Here is an 8,415-nt window from a genome sequence, read left to right as displayed (position 1 = left end):
TATAACAACGGGTCACGCAATATATAAAAACCAATCACGAAAACTTCAAAAACTAGTGACCAAAAGCCTTAAAAGAAGAGATAAATTGCACAACTCAGTCACGCACCTCCAGTCTCGCTACACTTAAGAATAAGTCACTTGATGCCTAATATCCACTCATGTTATGCCAACATAACCATCCACGTACTGCCCCAACANTGCCACCACTATTGCAATACATAATAGCATGTAACGCAATACATAAAAATCAGTCATGCAAGCCTAAAAAACTACTAAACAAAAACCCCTAAACAACACATGAATTGCACAAGTCACGCGGCACCACTCACGTTACAAATAGGTAACGTAATATATAAAAACCAGTCACGTAATCTTAAAAAATGTTTGAACAAAAGCCCCTAAAACAAAACATGAATTGCACAAGTCACGCCAACCACTCTCGCAATACATAACAACAAGTAACGTAATATATAAAAATCAGTCATGCACTGCCTAAAAAACTACTGAACAAAAGCCTCAAAACAACACATGAATTGCACAAGTCACGTGCCACCATTCTAGCTACAACAGGTAACTCAATATATAAAAACCAGTCATGTAAGCCTAAAAAACTACTGAACAAAAGCCCCTAAATAACACATCAATTGCAGAAGTCAGGTGGCACCACTCACGCTACAACAGGTAATGCAATATATAAAAACCAGTCACATAATCCTAAAAAACTACTGAACAAAAGCCTCTAAACAACACATGAATTGCACAAGTCATGCGGCACCACTCAGGCTACAATAGGTAACGCAATATATAAAAATCAGTCACGCAAGCCTAAAAACTACTGAACAAAAGCCTCAAAACAACACATGAATTGCACAAGTCACGCACCATCACTCTCGCTACAACAGGTAACGCAATATATAAAAATCAGTCACGCACTGCCTAAAAACCTACTAAACAAAAGCTTCAAAATAACACATGAATTACACAAGTCAAGCGCCCCCACTCTTGCTACAACAGATAACGCAATATATAAAAATCAATCACGCAAAGCCTAAAAACTACTGAACAAAAGCCTATCAAAACAACACATGAATTGCACAAGTCAGTCACGCACCGTCAGGCTTGCAATATCTAAGAATAAGTCACTCAATGAATAATAAGCCTTAAAATAAGAGGAGAATTGCACAAGTCATGCACATTGAGTCTCGCAATACCTAGTAATAAGTCAATTGTTGCCTAATATCCACTGATGTTATGCCAACTTAAACAGTCATGTACTGGCCCAATGTCACGCAATACATAACAACATGTCACCAAAGGTACTCTATTCCATATACATACAAACCACTCATGCAATGTCTCAACAGAAGATATGCATTGCACAATTCACGCACCGCGTATAACCCACTCTCCCAATACCTAATAATAGGTCACCCAATGGCTAACATCCACTCACGAAGTTATTCAGCATACTATAACTTAAACGAAAAAAATAACTCAAGAAAATATGTGCTCAATGAAAATAAAAATTGCTATAAATTTTATTCAAATTTTATTAAAAAGACCCCTCCGAAAATACAAGGAGATGATACAAAAAAAAAAGAATCGTAGTTTATTTCTTCATAAGTTCATCTACTTTGAGCTTTATCTCGGCGAGAATCTTTTCGTTGCTCAGGATGGCAGCCTCTAGGTCAAAAGTCCTTTGCATCAGGTTGTCGATGAGGACTTGCATCTCCTGTTGAAATATGTGCAACTGGTCCCTCACACTCAAGAATATGTTCAAATGGTCCCTCACACTCAAAGGTAACTCCTCCTTTTCGGAGGCTACCTCGTTCCCCTTCTCAACTCTTGGATCTCTAGACATCATTTTTCAATTATCTGAGATTGATTAAGATAATTGAATTTGATTCAAATGGTTAATGGTTCGCTTTATTTATAGGCATGAAAGTTGACATTTCATTTTCTACAGCCATATCAGTGTAATGAAGGGGGCCTGAATTGGTTATTAAGTACCTGTTCAGCTTGTCTTTTCATCTTATCTACTTCTTAAAAGCAAAAGCCAGGCCAAACATCATTTTTCAAGAAATTTTTTACAAAAAGCAGCTTAAAGGTTTTCTCTCTTTTTCATTAATCAAAAAGGATTTTAATGTTACCTTTTTTCTCTTTTCCAAGAAATTCGTTATCGTTTCCTCTTTTCTCTTTTTTTTTTTAATTTAAGCATCATGGTAGACCAACCAAAATCTAATACTATTGCTATTATACAAGTCTAAAATTATATATAAACTTCAAGAATTACATTAGAGCTTATTAGGTTATTGAAGATAATCAGTAGAGAATCACCTCCAACATTAGGTAGCTAAAGTCATGCAATGCCTACAAACAGGTCACGCAATACTCAACAAATATTCAGTCACGTAACGCCTATCACGCAACGCTAACAAATATTCAGTCACATAATGTGTAACACCCCGCACTCTCGTTTAACTGTCAACAAGACCCTATCGATAAAATGAAGAGTCATTTGATGTAAATTAAGGGTTGAAAAGTAGTTACAAGTGAGAAGAATATTTTGAAATAAAATATTATTTTATGAATAAAACAATATTAAATTATTAATATTTTATCTATTATTAGAATTAGTCATGAAAAAGGATTATATGACTAATCTAAGTGGGGAAGGAGAAATAAGAAGAATTTCGAAGAAAAACGACGATAATTGTGCCCGCGTGATTTTATTAAATCGAGTTAGCGCAGGTAAGTAAATATTTAAAATATTATGATGACACTGAGTTGAAGTGCAATTTCAATATTCTAGTTGTACGCGTGTAAAGGAAGAGAGATAGATGAAAATTAGAATTTTTAAATGCATTGAAAAGATCAAATTTTAAAACACAAAAGTTGAAGAGTTGTGTAGTAAATAAAATGAAATTGAGAATTTACATGTAAATTGTAATAATTAAAGGGAATAAAATAAATACTAACAATAATTAAAAAAATTATTATCATAAAGGGCCACATGGGCAGCCGCCCATGTGTGGGATAAAGAGGCCAAAAATATAATAATGTTTTTAAGTTAAATGATGGTAGGGGCCGGCCTAAGGACATAAGAGAGAAAGAACAAGAAAAAGGGGAAGGGCCGAGCAAGTGAGATACAAGAGATGAAAGAGAGAAAGGCAAAGAAAAGTCAAAGCTATTTAAAGGAGGAGTAGTCGGACTTTAGAGAGAAAGAAAGAAGAAGAAAGGAAAAAAGAGTGGGGGAACATTGACAAAAAACTTGTCATTGTCGGCCCCACCATGAAGTCATATCAAATACAACCTTTCTTTATCTCTTTCATTTTATCCTTAGCCATTTAGGGAGAAAAAGAGAAAGGGAGAAAGAGCCGAAATGTGAGAGAGAAAAGAGGAAGTGTCGCAGGTTGAATGGAGAATTTATTGGGTGGTTGCAGCCGGTCTTAAAGGGAGAAATAGAGAAGAGAGGAAGCCATTTATGGAGCAAAATAGAAAGGGGAAAGGAGCTGATTTTTGATAGAGGAAAGGGAGGCCTTGTGCTATCGATTTTTGAGAGGAAAGAGGGGCTTTGTGCTGCCAGTTTTTGAGAGGAAAGAAAGGCCTTGTGCTGTTGGATATTTGAGAAGGAAAAGAGAGGAAGCTGGGCTGTTACGGTGACCGACGGTGAGAGTGAAAGTAGAGAGCTTGCTCCTGGCGTAGGTAGTGAATGAGGAAGGATGGAGGCTGCAGCAAAAAGGATGAGAAAGAGATTGGGTGAAGGAAAGGTAATGGGGGCATAAAAGGGAGAAGAAAAAAAACATAATAATAATAAAATAAAAATAATAAAAATATAAAATAAAATAAAATAAAATATATATTAAGTGGGTTTCAATATTTAAGAAAAATAAGTAAAGGTGGTGCACTGTGACGGCAGGTCGGAGGAAATAGCGAGCGACCGGTAAGAAGGAATGGTTAGATATGTCTTCGAACTAATAGCGATATAGTGTCCCGCTATTGTGAGGTGAGTAGGGGGTGTCAATTTTAAAATTCCTATAATAGTATAAATGTAAGTATATTTTATTTTAGATGCAAAATTGTGGATAGCATGTGCTAGTAGAAATTTTAGAGAATTGTGAATGCAAATTATTTTCAAAAATTGTTTTGAATATATATGTATAAATTATATATAAAGTGTTTTGAAAATCAAGAAACAAGCCCTTCGCATTGTTTTGCCTCAAAATCTGTGCCTTATATTTGTGCAGTGTACACTCATGGTTATTTTGCTTATCCACCATGTAAATTATTGTTTGAAGTTCATGCATAAATTTATTTTGAGAAAATGATAGATTTTTTTATACCCAATGTTGGATGCTTTGGAAATAATTTTGAGACAAGCTTTTAAGGACATAACACAATTTCAAAATGGTTTTACAAACCGAGAGATTCGTGTCAAGCCAAGCTCTATAATATATTTGCCATATTGTATAGGTACTTGATAGAATGTCTGCATACTTGAATGTCTCAAAAATCGTTAAAAGATGATATTGTACCTAATGGTACAATTAAGTTGAATTAAGCCTCGAACTAGTCCAAATAGAGATTTTAAGATGAAATTGAGAATTTTAAAAACCCAGAATGGCTTAATATGGTGATTCGAAGTTCGAGGATTGATTTGGAGTCAAATTGGAATTTTCCTGACATGGCAAAATGGTCATTTTGCCACCCAAGAGAAAAATTAGAATTTTACACCACCCAACACTTGTCATGCCTAAGGATTTCATCCATTAACATTTTTTATTATGGATAATTGAGATATTTTAGGTGGTGGAGAAAGAAAGCTTAGTTGTTAAGTGTTAAACATGGACCAATGGAATGGTGACAAGTGGCAAGCTTTCATTTCTTTATAATTTACATTAAAAATCAGCACATGACTCTCCCATTTCACTCCCATATGTTCGGCCTCACCAAGGAAAAGAGGAAAGAAAGAAAGAACAAAACCTAGTTAGAAAAATTCAAGAGAAAATTTTGGAATTTCAAGGAATCAAGTGACAAAAGGTAAGATTTTTCAATTTTAGCTTGAGATCTACCTTTCCTATGCATTCGTTTTCATTTCCCATGGTTGAGAATCAAGTTTGCATGAAGATACCTTTGCTGGCGGGACATGGGGGGAGGGGTTTTGATGTTGGATTTAGCTAGATTTCATGTTATTCTAGTGTTTTTAGTTGTTTGGTGATGTTTAGCATGGAAAACAAGCAAGAAATTTCATGCCCTTCACCCACACCCATTGGCTGAATTTTTCAAGAGAGAAATTGGAAAATGGACTTTGATGAATTTCATTCTATTTAGGTGTTTTTAGTTGTTTAATGATGTAAAGTGTAAAAATCAAGCATGAAAAACCACATATTATTCATGAACCCTCCATGGTTGAATTTTTTCAAGAGAAAATGTTGAGGATGATTTTGCTATAATTCATGTTAGCTAGCTTATATTTGATGATTTGGAGTATTGGAAGTGAAATGAATTTATTTGGAGTTGAATTGGATATTTTGGCCAATTAACCGGCGTATAGTGTGAATTAAGTCAATACCATTTCAGCCCCATACACAATTGAACCTACGTAGAACATTGTATTTAGATAATAATCCAAACAACCTCATGCATTCATATAGAGCCTGAAATAGATTTATAATGACCTGACACAATATATTGAATTATTGGTCGTGTATTGTGTATAGGTGGTGAGTCTTCTAATAAGGGTAAAGATATTTTGCCAGAGGACCAAGAATAGGAGTATTTCGAACTCCCAATATCGTGAGTAACCTTATTATCGTCTTAATTATCTAAAGTAGTTTTTATTCGTTTTTGTGATTTTATAAAAAAATGAGTTTAAATGGTAAATTCTTATGTTTTATAAGTAAAATGTGATTAAATGAAATGAGTTTTATAAATCATTTTGAAATTGAATGATGATTTTAGAAATTGAGTAATTGGAGACTGTTTGTTTGTGTTGTAAATTTATGGTTTGAATTGAATGGCTTATGGTGATATTGGCATGAATGGATGAATTGGAAATTGTGTTGAAATTGTATGAACTGTTTGTTTTGCCTTAACAGGCTGGATAGTAATATAATTGCCATGTCATGTTGTTGAAACTTTTATTGATTTGGTGGGATATTGATTAGTCACTGCAGTGGTGGGTTTCCGTGGACTAGCCTATTAGAGGGGCATGGTAAACCCCGTTATATATTTACCTCGGTACGAGAGGCGCGGAGGATATCTCCTGAGGTAAAGCCTTAGAGTTCACTACACGCTAAACCACCACGTGAGGGTGAACTCAGCTAACGCCAAGAAACGACTATGCTTTTAAAAGTAAAAATGTGTTTTATGGGTATATGAACTTTTCTTTAACAACCTTGACGGACTCGGTTGGATGCCCCGACGCAAGACATCATCGAGTATTAATTTTTGGCACGAGCCAAATTTTTAAGAAATTCATAAGCCATGTTGATTATTTGAGTGAAATGAATTTAGTTTGTTTAGTTGAAATGAGTTTGAAATGTTATGAATCATAGTACGATGAACTATTTTAAGTTGTCTCCATTTACTCGATTTTAGATATTTTAGATGATGTTTGTTTACTCACTGAGTTTATATAAACTCACCACCCTCATTTTCACTCATTTCAGGCTCAGGTTAGTCTGTAGATAGCTGATTTCGTCGAGGGCTACAGTTGTATTTGCATCCTCAAAAACAGTAGGTTCGCAGTCTTCGTTACTTTTGGTCATTCGGGGGGAGCCCACATGTCATTGTAAATTAAATTACACACTCTGGCTCACTGTGTTACTGTATGTATGAATTTATTTTGCTTTTACGCTACAAAAATTATTTACGAATATCTCTATAAATATTTTATTTAATATTTTTATTTTATTCTAATAGCTATCATTTCACTTTAAATGAATGTTTTAGACATCTAAACTTATTTTTGGTTATGAAATATGTATCTTTCACTCATATACTACATTTTTATATGGTTTCGAAATTTTTAGAGAAAAATTACCAAAATACCCCTGTGAGACGAAAATTATTTTTTTATTGTTTTGGTTTGGAAATAGCTTATAATCTTTTAAAATTTGATATTAGCAACTGTTGCTCGCAGGGGAGGTGAGAAAACTGATATTAAAGCTTTGCAGGGTTTTGATTGGCATTTCGGGTGATAAATATCTATCGGGACATCACGACGGTTGTCACGGGCTCGAGGAGAGTACCGAGTCGTGACATTCGAGAGTAGGCCGGTTGTCACTTCGGTTAAGTGTGATCCTCGTGCACGAGTGAGCTCTAGCTAGAGAACCTTTGGGTTGCCGACGGGCGGTTAGATAATAATTCTATTTTATAGAATTATTTTATTCCAATTTTGTTATTAAATATTAGCTAAGTCCTCAATTTTTAATTATAATTTACTTATTTTTAGTTGTTTTTATAATTAGGTTACTTTTAAGTTAGTTATTTTAATTTTATGTTATTTATTTTAATTTTTTTATTATTGATTAGTTTTTATTTTTTTTGTAGGATTAAAAGTGATTGGGCTTAATTTTGAAAAGTAAGGTATTGAAAGACCTAGAATCTGCTTGCATATGCTTCAGTATTTTAGCCATATATCGAGGTACAGAACTCCAAATGATACAATTCTAGAATCAATGGAAAGCTAAGAGACAGAGCTACAACTTTTATGCAGATCACTTTGCCCGGTTCTGCCTCTAAGATAGAGAAAATCGCGTCGGAAAATGGCTGGATGTACTGTGCCCGGAATGAAAATTTGTAAAGACTGATAATTGATTTTTGAGCCTTTTATTACACTTTTAAGCCCAATTAAACCCTAGGTCAGCTTAAGGAACTTTAGGTTTAGTCTATTAGTATAAATAGGATATGTTTAATAACATTAGAAACAACTTTTGAGACATTCAAGAAACTAGAAGTTGAGGCTGAAACTTGGAGATCAAGTCGGCAATAATTGTTTTGGGTTCTTCCTTAGCTTTTAATTTTCTTGTTACTTTCAATGGTTAAATTTATTATAATGTTATTTTGTTTTGCAATTATGAGTAGCTAAATTTCTTTTTCTAGGAATGCAATTGAACTCACATGTAGTCTAAATTTTTAATCTCTTTCTTGCTTATTTTTAATGGGATTTGAATTGTTTATTCCAATTTGTTCTTAATGCTTTTTAACTGCTTGGCCACTAATTAAATTGATCTAGGAACCTAAACAAACTTGGGAAAGGGAGTTTAGTGTAGACTAAAATTTGGATAGCATATGATCATATTAATTGATTTACGTATAGGATAGGGATATACCTATAGGCCTTATGTAGCCAGATTAGAGCCTACACTTAATGAGTTTGTTTTAATTTCAATTCACATAGGGATATAGTGT

At 34.0% G+C, this 8,415-nt stretch overlaps 1 long non-coding RNA gene across 1 annotated transcript; it reads left to right on the top strand.

The window, feature by feature from the left end:
* LOC108662132 lies at window positions 7,149-8,016 on the top strand. Its single transcript, XR_001927914.1, has 2 exons — window positions 7,149-7,316; window positions 7,555-8,016. It is a non-coding gene; the product is annotated as an uncharacterized LOC108662132 (long non-coding RNA).

Source organism: Theobroma cacao, chromosome 5, assembly GCF_000208745.1.
Source record: "Theobroma cacao cultivar B97-61/B2 chromosome 5, Criollo_cocoa_genome_V2, whole genome shotgun sequence".
Taxonomy (NCBI): Eukaryota; Viridiplantae; Streptophyta; class Magnoliopsida; order Malvales; family Malvaceae; genus Theobroma; species Theobroma cacao.
Note: the sequence above shows the minus strand (reverse complement) of the source record. Positions and strands in the feature narration are given on the sequence as shown.